The sequence below is a fragment of the Pelodiscus sinensis genome, chromosome 4 (assembly GCF_052426305.1).
Source record: "Pelodiscus sinensis isolate ZL-2025 chromosome 4, ASM5242630v1, whole genome shotgun sequence".
In the NCBI taxonomy this organism is placed as follows: Eukaryota; Metazoa; Chordata; order Testudines; family Trionychidae; genus Pelodiscus; species Pelodiscus sinensis.
In genome coordinates this window covers 71,404,723-71,419,163 of record NC_143055.1, presented here as the reverse complement: position 1 = coordinate 71,419,163, position 14,441 = coordinate 71,404,723, and the positions used below count along the sequence as shown (strand labels likewise).

The window sequence follows — 14,441 nt, the reverse complement described above, 5'->3', positions numbered from 1 at the left end:
TGCTCACTCCAGGTTGCAAATGGGTGCCTGCTTTGAAATGTACAAGAGCCCCTGCAGTTCCGCACGGCATTTCCCCAGAATCCAGGGTCAACTGACCCTGAGCTCCATGGTGCTTCAGCATTTTACAGGGGCAGCACTGCACAGCTAAGCTGCAGATCAGCCATGCGACGGCTGCCCCTTTGAAATGCAGTCTTGGGGTTTTCAAAGCAGCAGCTCCACACAGCTGATTCCTGGCTCAGCTGTGCAGTACTGCAACTTTGAAGTACCCCTTCTTCCCACACTTTGCTGCCTCTATTTCATAGAGGCAGCAAGGAGGGGGTGGAAAAAAATAGTTGACTAGTCAACTAGTCCCTTAACATTCTTATGCTGGACCATATTACTGTGATCCCAGAGGGACTGTATATGGACTCTTGGGCCATTGGGACATACTGTGTATAAACTTTGTCGCTGTTGGACCATACTTCCCTGAATACTGGGAGATACTGACTGAGGCCGTTGGGCTGTTTTTGTATAGACTTTGTGGCTGCTGGTCTGTATTACCTGGAATACAGGGAGACTATGTTGACTGAGACTGCTGGGCCATACTGTGTACCAATTCTGTGGCTGCAGAATTACCCTGAATGCAAGGGGGAGAATTTGGACCACTAGACCATACTGCCCTGTGTGCAAGGTGCAGTACATAGACTTTGTGGCTGATAGAACACCTTATCTTGTATGAGTGTCTGAGGAGCTGCAGTGATAGAAATGTAGCCGTGTTAGTCTGGGGTAGTTGAAGCAAAATGCAGGACAAGTAGCACTTTAAAGACTAACAAGATGGTTTATTAGATTGAGCTTTCGTGGGCCAGACCCACTTCCTCAGATCAAATAGTGGAAGAAAGTAGTCACAACCATATATACCAAAGGATACAATTTAAAAAAATGAACAAATATGAAAAGGACAAATCACATTGCAGAACAGAAGGGGGATGCGGGGGGGGGGGGAAGGGGGAGGAAGGAAGGTAAGTGTCTGTGAATTGCTGATATTAAAGGTAGGGAGAGTGGGATGTTTGTGAGTTAATGGTATTACAGGTGATAATTGGGGAAACTGTCTTGGTAATGGGTGAGAAAGTTCAAATTTTTGTTAAGTCCTTGTTGGCAAGTGTCGAATTTTAACATGAATGACAGTTCAGAGGATTCCCTTTCAAGTGCAGATGTAAAAGGTCTTTGTAGCAGAATGCAGGTGGCTAAGTCATTTAGAGAGTGTCCTTTCTGGTTAAAGTGGCAAGAAACTGTTTTCTCTTTGTGATCTTGTCTGATATCTGTTTTGTGGGCATTAATCCTTTGGCGAAGTGTCTGAGATGTTTGTCCAATGTACATAGCAGACGGACACTTTCGGCACATGATAGCATAGATTATATTTCTGGATGCGCAGGAATATGTGTTCTTGATCTTATAACTCACTTGGTTAGGTCCAATAATGGTATCAGCAGAATGAATATGTGGACAAAGCTGGCAACGGGGTTTGTTGCAAGGGAAGGTACCAGGGTTGGTATTAGTGTGGTATGTCCTGTGGTGGTTGGTAAGAATCATCTTGAGGTTAGGTGGTTGTCTATAGGAGACTATGGGTCTGTCTCCCAGAGCCTCTTTGAGTATGGTATCCTGTTCCAATATAGGCTGTAGTTTATTGATAATGTGTTGGACAGGTTTAAGTTGGGGGTTATAGGTGATGACAAGTGGTGTTCTATTGTTGGTTTTCTTGGGTCTGTCTTGAAGTAGATGGTTTCTAGGTATTCGTCTGGCTCTTTCAATTTGCTTTTTTATTTCTCTGGGTGGGTAGTTGAGATTTATAAATGCTTGGTAGAGATCCTGAAGCTTCTGGTCTCTGTCAGTGGGGTTAGAGCAGATGCGGTTGTATCGAAGGGCTTGGCTATAGACGATGGATCGTGTGGTGTGTTCTGGATGGGAGCTGGATGCATGTAGGTAACTGTATGAGTCGGTGGGTTTTCTGTAGAGAGTGGTGTCTAATTTTCCATTGTTGATTTGTACGGTGGTGTCCAGGAAGTGGATCTCTCGTGTAGAATGGTCCAGGCTGAGGTTGATGGTGGGGTGTAGGTTGTTGAAATCTCTGTGGAATATCTCCAGTGTTTCTTGGCCATGTGTCCAGATCATAAAGATGTCATCGATGTACCGTAGGTAGAGGAGGGGTGAAAGGGGACGGGAGTTGAGGAAACGTTGTTCTAGGTCAGCCATAAAGATGTTAGCATAAAGATGAGGAGCTGCAGTGCACTTTTCCCACTCTCTCTGGCACGTGGAAAAGGCACCCCTCGACAGATCATTAATACAGAAAATGAAAACTAACAGATTTCTGATGTTTGAGTGAGCAATAACCCTTTTCTTGTATTACAGATAATGTTTCTCAAACCATCTAAAAGGATACAGCTGTGTATCCTATTGTATGCATGTGTACAATAGGATCAAGTGTTTAAAACTCTTTAGAAGTTATACTTCAGCCTATTCTACATCCTCCTATCCAGGAAAAAGCTACATCTGTTGAGGGGAGGTAGCATCAGCTAGGGAGGATGAGGCTGAAGGTGGAATCACACTATTAACTGACATACTATGCCAGCAAAAGTCTGAAGGTAGATACAGCTATACTAGCAACAAAGTACTTCTGCTGATACAGTTTGTCATTTAGAGGACTGGTATAAGTGATACAAGCAGCTTCTATTGCCACCCCCAATCCCCCCAAAATGCATTTGCATCTCCACTAAGAACGTATACCAGGATAGCTACATTGGGAAACCTTTTCTAGAATAGTCAAGGACTTAACATTTCTCAGAATGAAAAACCATCAAGGGATTGTCAACTATTGATAATGTCTTTGTAAATTGGGCTTAACTACAATAATTAAGTTTCCAGGAAGACAACCTTGGTAAATCAGTAATCTGAGAGGTTAGCCAAAAAAATAGGCCTCAGGTTAAATTTTTCTTTTTATCACCATAATCTTTTTTGTCTATTCAGACATATAGTTAACTTTTACAGTGAAAGACATATGCTTCAGCTAAAAATAGAACTAATCTTGACACATTAGAAACTCGGAAAATACCATTTAGAGAAGCTGATTTTATGTTAATATTGTCTTCAGCTATTATTGTGATAACTTGAAAGGTGGAATTTTAGTAGTCCTACAAGCTTTCCTTTCAATTAATGTATTCTGCATTAATTATTGATTGTAAGGGTGATCATTAAAACTTACATAATCCAGAAAAAGCTTTACATCAGTTTTCTTTAAGCATCAGAATTCCTCCAAAGCATGAGAAAATTAGTTAATTATAATTTGGCTAACCATGATGATTTAAAAAATGTATCACTCTCTTACATTACTACTTATCTTTATAAAACACAGAGGAAAGTTAAAGTGGAATCTTCTAGAACCTTAAAGACCAACAGCTTTATTTGGGCATAAGCTTTTGTGGGTAAAAACCAGTTCATCAGATGCATGAAATCTCCATGTATCTGACAAAGTGTTTTTTTACCCACAAAAGCTTATGCCCAAATAAAGCTATTAGTCTTTAACATGCCACAGGACTTTTTTTTTTAAGATACAAACTAACATGGCTACCTCCTGAAAGGAAAGTTAGTTTTAGTTTGTCACAAATAAACACCACTGACATTAATGTTCTATAGATTGTAGGAAAATTTGAAGAAATGTTTACAATTATCTAAAAGTCTCTGCTACCTATAATTCTGTTTCAATATTTATTTTAATATCATTGAAAGTTGAAAATGTTTGATAAGGATTTAAATGAGAGAATAAATCTCATGAAGGTTGAGGGGACCAAAAGAACAAGTACTAATTAAACATTCTGTTTTGAGTAATAGTAAAGCATATCAAAGTGGCCCTATTTTTAAACAAATAGATTTTTTGCTATAATTCTGGTTTTCTTTTTGAAGATCTAATTCAGCCAATCAAAACAGACTAACTAAAATTGACCCAATAGGGAACACAAGTTCTAACCAAAGACTTGTATGGACCAAAAAAAAAAAAATCTTGTCACATAAGTACATCCAAGGTGCAAAATAGAGGCAAATATAATATTTTCAAAGAGGATGGTGCTCAAGGATGGGCACATGCAAATGCATATGGGGTGGGAAAGTGTCAAGAAAGGTACATGCTTTCTATCTTCAAAATGACACATGACCCTGATGCCAACTTAACTAAGTGCAAACTAGGAGCTGCCAATGGAGAAGGTTTCTAAATATCCCATTAACAACTTTTGGGACAGCTGCACAAAAACAGCAGAAAGTGTGTTGAAGTATTAGGATCATGTATTGGAAGAAAGAGTAGATAGGACTGAGGATGGAGTTGAAGGAGATTACATTGATAGAAACAAAAAAAAGTCAAGAACAAAAGTTTACACCGAAACAATTATGGTAAGCAGGAGAAGCTAAAATGTTATGCCCGTTCCACCTGAGATAGATGAGAAAAACAAGGCAAGAAAAGTCGAAGGAACGAGGAAGACATAACTGGAGTTAATCTTCTGTATCCAGATGTCTTTTCCTAGGTACAGCATGAATTGGGTGGAGCTCAGCACTCAACAGAAATGTGTATATATAAATATGACATCATGTGGGCTATGAGGCTGCAAATTCAGAAGCCCTGTCCTGAGGCTGTGCAGACCCAAAAAGCACTTGTCTCAACCATGGTAGAAAATTCTTTTTGTAACATAGCAATCTCCTAACAGTACTGCACCATATTAGTCTCAATGGATGTTTGAAGAATTTGTGCTGTAGGTCCATAGGCACGACAAGAGGCTCAGAAGCAGCATTTTTTTCCTTTAATGGCGATGGGTACTTTTTCCTTTTGTAATCTTTAAATATTCCATATAACTCATATTACATCTAGGTTAGCCATAGGAGTGATACATTTTGGTCACATTCAACTTCAGTCATCTAACTGAATTAGCACTGTCCTGTATTTCCAATTAGATGTATTGCTCCTGACTTGCTTACCTAAGAACAAGCTTGTGTAGTGTTGGTGATGCAAAATAACTGCCGTGTTTTCAGCTAAAAAATGTCTGTCTTCTTTGTATTCGTAGGTAAAATAATTGCTGTGTGCCAAGACTGTAGCATTTGGAAGTTATTTGAGATGACGCGTGCTATTACACAACACAGATTAAAATGAGTAAATTTAAAAACAGTTGAAAAAGGTTTTGTCAATTATTCAATTTCTCTGACCTACATAATTAACACACTACCACCTAAAATCTTTCAGAAACTTATAATTACAGGGAATAGCAATTACACTTTCCAGTACTGATTCGCAGAAATACTATTTTATAACTTTTACTATCCAAACTGTAAAATACATAAAGGTGTAATAGCCTGTTGTAGTGACTGAGGATGGCTGCTGGGCCTGTTCCAGTACCTTACTCTGAGGGACCATTTTTTTAACATTTGGGTATATTGATTTTCACTGAAGATTAAGCACAACTTTTGCTTTGTTTCCCCTTCCACTGTTGTAGCATCTGCTATTATGTCAAATGGGAATGCAAATCATCTCTCTATTATCATTTCTGCAGTATGCATAGTGTCACAGTTGCAAGACTTAGTTATAGTATTGTTCCCTTTCTAGTCTGAGTGCCTTCCCTCATAGCTTTATTGATCCCCTGACAGAACTCTGTCATTTACCATGGGCTACAGTAGCAACCATTCTCACACAGCAGATCTAAATGAGTTTAGAACAAGTGACCACCTCTTGGACATCCCATCATAGCCTTAGGGCAGCCCTGCAAGGAACTCCTCACTTCAGTTTCCCCATTTAAAGGACTCCATCAATACACTGAACTGGTGCTTTTGTCCACTAATGCTCCTTCTCCCAGGGTTCTACCAAAGCAGACTGAAGAACTTCAAAAAGATCTCACAAAACTAAGTGATTGGGCAACAAAATGGCAAATGAAATTTAATATGGATAAATGTAAAGTAATGCACATTGGAAAAAATAACCCCAACTATACATACAATATGATGGGGGCTAATTTAGCTACAACTAATCAGGAAAGAGATCTTGGAGTCATCGTGGACAGTTCTCTGAAGATGTCCACACAGTGTGCAGTGGCAGTCAAAAAACCAAATAGAATTTTAAAAATCATTAAAAAATTGATAGCGAATAAGATGGAAAATATCTTACTGCCCTTATATAAATCCATGGTACACCCACATCTTGAATACTGTGTACAGATGTGGTCTCCTCATCTCAAAAAAGATATACTGGCATTAGAAAAGGTTCAGAGAAGGGCAACTAAAAATGATTAGGGGTTTGAAACAGGTCCCATATGAGGAGAGATTAAAGAGATTGGGACTTTTCAGCTTGTAAGAGAAGAGACTAAGGGGGGATATGATAGAAGTTTATAAAATCATGAGTGATATGGAGAAAGCGAATAAGAAAAAGTTATTTACTTGTTCCCATAATATAAAAACTGAGTGCCACCAAATGAAATGAATGGGCAGCAGGTTTAAAACAAATAAAAGGAAGTTCTTCTTCACACAGTGCATAGTTAATCTGTGGAACTCCTTGCCTGAGGAGGTTGTGAAGAATAGTACTATAACAGGATTTAAAAGAGAACTAGATAAATTCATGGAGGTTAAGTCCATTAATGGCTATTATCCAGTATGGGTAAGGAATGGTGTCCCTAGCCTGTTTGTCAGAGGATGGAGATGGACAGCAGGAGAGAGATCGCTTGATCATTACCTGTTTGAGTCATTCCGTCTGGGACACCTGGCATTGGCCACTGTCGGCAGACAGGTTATTGGGTTGGATGGACCTTTGTTCTGACCCAATATGGCCATCTTATGTACTTATTGCTCCCCCACCCACCCAACCACCCACCCAAAATGCAGTCATGGGGGTTCCCTTCTCTTTCAAACCTCCTCTCTCTCAGGGTATGTCTGCACTTGCACCCTCTTTTGAGAAAAGGATGCAAATGAAGACATTCAAAATTGCAAATGAAGCCGGGATTTAAATATCCCGCACTTCATTTGCATAATCGTGGACTGGCGCTATTTTTAACTAGTACTATTTCGAAATAAACACAGTGTAGACACGTTATTTCAAAAGAAAACCCTTCTCTCAAAATAACTGTTAACCCTTATTCCTTATAAAATGAGGTTTAACAGTTATTTTGAGAGAAGGGTTTTCTCTTGAAATAACAAATGCGGTTTAGATGCATTATTTTGAAATAGCGCTATTTTGAAAAAGCGCTGGTCTGCAATTATGCAAATGAAGCACAGGATATTTAAATCCTGATTCATTTGCAATTTCAAATGTCTTCATTTGCATCCCTCTATCAAAAGAGGGTGCAAGTATAGACATACTCTCACTCTTCCGACGCTACCTGGGTGAAGTCTTTTTTTTTTTTTTTAAAGACTCCTGTAGCACCTACCCAATTCAGTTCAAAATACATTTTCCAAGTCCATGTATTTACCCTTTTATTCAGGCTCCATCCAGACCTTTCCTGCTTGTACTTTCAATTCCAATTCTTCTCTGTTGAAGCCGTCTCACTTCCAGCAGCCTCTGATTTTTCCATAGGCCTCTATCGTGTAAAAAAAAAAAAAAGCAAACTAGGTCCCCTGACTACCCCCTTAACAAAATCTTTATTTTCCCCACCTGAGGAATTGAGTTAAGCTTGTCACAGACAGACTAAGCCTCCCTTTAAAGGGCAAGCTGCCCTGTGACAAGGCACATGCAGATCGTCCTTTTCGGGAGTCCATGACCAGTGACACATAAATGACCAAACAGCCTTCCAAACACAACAGCATTGTTTATTTAACAGTAGATACAAACCTTGTAGAAAAAAGCAAGGATTTTAAAACAATGTTTGTTTTCTAGAGTCCCACCATCCTTTGATAATGGCCTGGGCAAGCCTAATTTAGAGTCACCTGTAGCAGTAAGTGAAATGTCATATGTCTCAGTCTGGCCCCAAATAAATACTCCCACTTTCTTGAAAGTTCCTTTTTAAACTGACAGAGCTATTTTGTTCTGTGTTCCCAGGGCTTTAGTCTGGCATTGACTCTTATCAACTCTCTAAGCTTATACAGTTGCTTCTGAGAGTCATTTTCCCCCTTCCGGCTTGTTTCTCCCCCTTCCCCCCCCCCCCCCCCCGGCAACTTCCTATTAAACTAAATCAATGTATTCCTCTAGTGAACAGCTCAGCTAATTAACCAGGTCAACATGCAATCTTCATAAATTATTTCAGAACAGCTCCAAATCTCACAAGGAGCATCCTTAAGTGATTTTTAGCAACTAGCACCATGTCCTACCTGCCGACATTTGTTTTCATGTCACAAGTATACTTCTGTTTCAGTACCCAGAAAGATACCAGAATTGTTTGTTGTATTTCAAACGTCTAAGAGGCTCAGTGGCCTTGATGAAAACATGTGCCATGTATTCATTTGAGTTCATTTGAAACACCACCTTTATATCAATACCTCTACATAGTGATGAACATGTAGAGTGACATGTCTTAAAAATGATCTGAAAACAGCTAAGTAGAGACTCACACCACACCTGTCTAACAGAAAACAGACTGTGTACACTAAGCAGATGCCACCTATTGCAAAAATTCAGTGTTCTTCTCTTAAAGATAAAAAGACTTAAGTGAAGAATATACCAAGATATAGTAGAATAAAGTTAAAAATCACAATAATTAAAATTAGAAATGAATTGTGTTGCACTCAACATGGTTACACAGGTGCAAGTAAAATCAGAATTTGCATCACTGTTTGTCTCTGTAAAAGCTGACCAAATCTGTGTTTAAGATGAAGTAAATATTCAAACATTTTTGAAGTACCATAATAATATGAAAAAATGTTTCTACATGACATGGACAAAAACATCCGAAGGAAACTGAACTATGTAAATTACAATAAATCCTTTATATGATTGCATGTAATATAACAAGGCAACACGAGGCCAGATTTTGACACCCTTATACATGACTAATACTGCTTTATTTCATAAGTAGTTTCAAAACCATTCACATGGTAAAAAGCTACTCAGCATGAGGAGGAATGTCAGATTCTGGCCAATATCAATTTCCAGACAATAGCCATTAAATAATAGGCTATATACCAATCAGTCCAGGTTGACACACAAGTTCATTTAAATTCTGGCACCTTTCAGTAAATCTGCACAATTATGTGACTGATACAATTTTACTGATTTAATGGGAGCCTTTCCACTGACTTATGGGAACTGAATCAGGCCTTCTGTTATAGTTCGGAGTTGGGGTAGCAAATCAAATTTCTATAAGCGACTGAACATGGGAGAGGTGTTGGATCAATACACAGTAACAGAGCTGAACTGAACCTGTTTGATTGTGATGACTCATCAGCTCTCTGAATGGGTCAGCCAATTCCCCACTCCCATCCAATGAGCACAGGACAGATGTAGGCTAGGTAGCGATGCTGGGTAGACAAGAATTTTCCTCTTGCCAGTAGTTTCAACCAACTTCCCTTGTTCCTGCTCTAACCTAAAATATAGCTTTTCCACACAACTCATCCCTTGTTCCATGTTGCATCTGCTCCTGGCGTAGCCAGGCAACTCTGAAAACTAATTCCCCCGGACTGAAACAATTCTTTGGAACCAGGTATTTTGCGTGAGAAATTCCCCATGTCATGATCAGCTCCTCAACTTTCTGGGGTTTGGCTTGCAGAGAATACTTGTTTGCTTTAAAAAAGGCCCCATAAACTGGCATATTGCTCTCTGAAGCCAGAAAATACCATATTTTGTTTTCAGTAGAGTCATCTTTGATCAAACAGACAATTCAAAAGTCTTGACAAGTATAAAGGAAAAAATTGATGTAGTGTTCTGAGATTGTTAGGGTTATATTAATTCTGGCACGAACAGTATTCTACTGATGTGGCTTTTACTGGTAATATATGTTCCTTCTAAAGCACTGTGTCACTTCTTAGAAATGAAATGACAACTTAAAACTATTTAAGCAAAAGCTTCTCCACACCACTTCTATTTATTTTTAGCAAATGCTCATAAAATACATTACAGAAGCCACTAGTGAGGCATTTAGAGAGGAAAATAAAAAGTGAAGCATTTTGAAGTGGTCTATAAGCCAAAGAAGTTCTGCTTCATTTCACCCATCAAGTTTCAAGATTTTTTGATTAATTCCTATCTGCAGAAAGCCTGCAAGTGAAACAATCTCATTTATTCAAAGCAAGTTAATATATTCTGAATTATTGTACACAAATGTTATCATTTGCAAGAATAGTGTAATTTAGGGTTAGGTGGATTTAGCTATGAATCGCTTTTGAATAACTTTAAAGTTCCTTCTAATTCCATCAATTGAAACTGAAACTCATTGTATACAGACATAGTTCCATCTTTCTGATGGTTGTTAAAGGTGACAAGTGAAATGACTTCTGGCAGTTGCACTCAGCTCCCCAGAGAACAGGAGTCAAATTCAAGATACATGCAATAAAAGAATGCTCTATGAATGTGATACTGCATTTGACAGGTTGAAACACTATCTCAGTGGGATAGCAAGGATAGACTAAAATAAGTCAAATCCCATTAAAATGTCTTTAGGCCTTGAGGATTCTTATTCAAGTGGAAGAAGTGACAGAACATTAGGGTCTCGCTTGCTTATATCAGAAATGTCTGTTAATTTGATAGGAGCAAATAACCCAGACTGGTGAAGACCTGTTTGTCATGCATCTGCAATGTGAAACCATTAATGCAACATGCACATGTGTAAATGCCCCAGTTAGTTGTGATTCCAAAAAGTACAACTTCCAACTGCTGTGAAATATAAATATTCTGCAAAGTAGTTCTCTTTCTATGCCTAATTTCATACTACTTAGGCTACATCTACATTGTACTGTTATTTCAGAATAAGTTATTCCGGAATAGTTATTTCAAAATAGCATATCTACATTAGGGAAGCCTGCCTTGGACTAATTTTGAGGCTTCCCTGTAGTGCGTGGACATTCTATTTCAAAATAAGCTCTCTCAATTTAGAGCCCCAGGAGGAATAACTTAGAATGGCCCTGGTAAGGGGCTATTTTGAAATAGCAGAAGTGGATTGCCTTATTTCAAAATAGCTATTTCTGAATAGGAATTATTCTTTGTAGAATGAGGTTCACAGAAGTGGGAATAAGCCATTAGTTATTTCAAAATAAGGGAATTGCTATGTAGACACGCACATAGTTATTTCAGAAAAACAGCCATTGTTATAAAATAACTTTGCTGTGTAGATACACCCTTAGACAATCATGAACTAAATGAAGGAAATCAATGTACTTTTCTAACAGTATCAATGTTCTCATCTGCTTATTTCACTTTCTATTTCTCCCACCCATTTCTGTATTTCCTTGCTTTGATTTATAGTATTGAATCTTGAGGCCTCTACTTCTTGCAGAAGTGGATGAGCAAGTAGCTTCCTCCAATAATCCACAGGGAGAACTGACAGGAACTGCTCTTTCTCATACCACCACATTGGACTTTGGCTCAGACTCTGACATTGGAGAAACAAGCACAGTTTCCCTGGTCACTTGGACCATATTTAGAGAATTGTGAAATCTGCTTACTTCATAAAGTAGAAATGTAATGATCAGGTTTGTATACAGCCCTTACGCTGTCATTTAATTTGACAGCTCTTTTTAAAGAATAAGGCTTGGAAAATAAACATTAAACATTTAAAAATAGGGAAACCCAAAATTCCAGAAGTGGGACTTAATTGGTCTATTTAGCATTTTCCCATAATTTTCCCTTCATCTTATCCTGCTCTATGTTACTATGACTTACATCAATAGGAAGAGGATTTGGTAAATACATATGAAGAGAATCTTATCTTTCCCACAAGAAATTATATCCATAGCACTTTGATTTCTGCTTCATGAATAATTATAAATGCCAGCATCCTGCTTTGAAACTGAGGTAGGTTGAAAAGCACTGTATGGCTGTGTCTAGACTGGCCAGTTTTTCCGGAAAATCAGCCACTTTTCCGGAAAAACTTGCCAGCTGTCTACACTGGCCGCTTGAATTTCCGCAAGAACACTGACTTCCTACTGGAAGAAATCAGTGCTTCTTGCGGAAATACTATGCTGCTCCCATTCAGGGAAAAGTCCTTTTGCGCAAAACTTTTGCACAAAAGGGCCAGTGTAGACAGCTCAGATTTGTTTTCCTCAAAAAAGCCCCGATCACGAAAATGGCAATCGGGGCTTTTTTGCGGAAAAGCGCGTCTAGATTGGCACGGACACTTTTCCACAAAAAGTGCTCTTTTCCGAAAATGCTTTTAACGGAAAACTTTTCCATTAAAAGCATTTCCAGAAAATCATGCCAGTCTAGACGTAGCCCTATGTGTTTAACTACCACCAATGAAATCTTATACTATAAGATAAATAATAGATGTTGAAGGCTCCACTCTGCTATGAGCAAGTTCAAATAAAGAGCAAACACAATGAAAAAGCATTTTGTAATCTCTCTCTGGCTTTCCTTACAAAAAATTGTATGTGACTAAGGAGACCTTTCTGGCAACAGTTATAATAATTGTAATGGGCTCTCATTGTAAAAGACCCACTACCAGTGTTCCCTCTAAGCTGAGTGGCAGCACAACTTCACAGGTGATTAATCAGCCCCACTCAGTCAGAGGCTCAGGGATACCAGCTGACTGACTGGGTGGGGCTGATTCATTACCTGTGAAGCTGTACTGCCCTGCTGCCTAGAAATGCTTCTCATTTATACATATGCCAATCTGTTGAATTAGGGATGTAAATGAAGATGATCGCACCTTTTGTTAGAAATGTTTGCTTTCAAATTTTAAGCCTGATCATCTAAATGATGGTGAGCAATATACTTTTATTAACTGAAGGAGGCCCCTGTGTCTCAGGTGATGAAACTACTTGCATTTTCCTTATAATGTGAAAGTATCAAAAGATTTAGGACTTGCTACATTCAATTACATGCAGTCAGCTGTCACTGAAGTCCAAAAGCTCTATGTTCCTCTGAACCAGTTCTCCCACTACAGGCTCCATACTTCCTTCCACTATGCTGTATGCAAAAGGCAAAGAAACAGAAAGTGGAGCCAACTGAAGGTTAACCCCATAGAAACTGGGAGGAATGTGAGTTTGGTGGAATTCTCTGCCCTTTTCCAGGATCCATTAGAAGAATATTGACACACTAGAGTTAGTGCTTTGTGGAAATAAGGTAGATGAGGCTGTTGCTCTTCATAGAATCATAGAACACTGGAACTGGAAAGGACCTCGAGGGGTCATCAATCCAGTCCCCTGCCCTCGTGGCAGGACCCAGTACCGTTTAGACCAGGGCTACTCAACATGAGGTACAGTCCACGGCCCGATTGTTTTTGGCCAGTAGTGTGGTTTACACGGGGCTCAACATGCGGCCTGCAGGTGGGATCATTTGAACATGGCCTCCATTGGGAACACACTTCTCAATGGCAAGTCAATATAATGGTCTTCTGTTGATATGCATTCTAGTAGTTAAATTCCTGGACTGTCATTTTTTATTAAAAGTGCTGTCATATGGGTAGAAATCAGGTAAATATTGCATTTTATTAATAATAGTAGAGCTGACTTAAATGGGACCTGCATGTCATTTTGCCTTAATCTTTGTATTCATGCACATCAATGTAAAATAAGCTATTTGCATATATTTGCATGTATATAGAACCACACTTAAGTTGCGGCCTTTGGCATGCACTGTGAGAATCATTATGGCCCCCGTGTCTTCCAAAGTTGAGTAGCCCTGGTCTAGACCATCCCTGATAGATGTCTAACCTATTCTTAAATATCTCCAGAGATGGAGATTCCACAACCTCCCAAGGCAATTTATTCCAGTGTTTAACCACCATGACAGTTAGGAAGTTTTTTCTAATGTCCAGCCTAAACACTCCCTTGCTGCAGTTTAAGCCCATTGCTTCGTGTCCTATCCTCAGAGGCCAGGGAGAACAATTTGTCTCCCTCCTCCTAGTGACACCCTTTTAGATACCTGAAAACTGCTATCACGTCTCCTCTCAGTCTTCTCTTTTCCAAATTAAACAAGCCCAGTTCTTTCAGTCTTCCTTCATAGGTCATGTTCTCTAGACCGTTAATCATTCCTGTTGCTCTTCTCTGGACCTTCTCCAATTTCTCCACATCTTTCTTGAAATGTGGTCCCCAGAACTGGACACAATACTCCATCTGAGGCCTAATTAGCTCAGAGTAGAGGGGAAGAATGACTTCTCGTGTCTTGCTCACAACACTCCTGTTAATGCATCCCAGAAACATATTTGCTTTTTTTGCAAGAGCGTCACACTGTTGACTCATATTTAGCTTGTGGTCCACTATAGCCCCTAGATCCCGTTCTGCAGTACTCCTTTCTAGACAGTTGCTTCCCGTTCTGTATGCGTGAAATGGATTGTTCCATCCTAAGTGGTGTACTTTGCATTTGT

At 39.1% G+C, this 14,441-nt stretch overlaps 1 long non-coding RNA gene across 4 annotated transcripts in view; it reads right to left on the bottom strand.

Moving 5' to 3' along the window:
- Window positions 1–14,441, bottom strand: part of LOC112546253 (uncharacterized) — a 247,303-nt gene that overhangs the window by 93,584 nt on the left and 139,278 nt on the right. For 3 of the 4 annotated variants that reach the window (XR_016349439.1, XR_016349438.1, XR_016349440.1), the window contains one exon: window positions 7,447–7,571. The exons of the other annotated variant lie outside the window; for it this stretch is intronic. This is a non-coding gene — a long non-coding RNA (uncharacterized LOC112546253). Of the gene's footprint in view, window positions 1–7,446; window positions 7,572–14,441 lie in introns of those variants that run through there. 4 annotated transcript variants of the gene reach the window in all.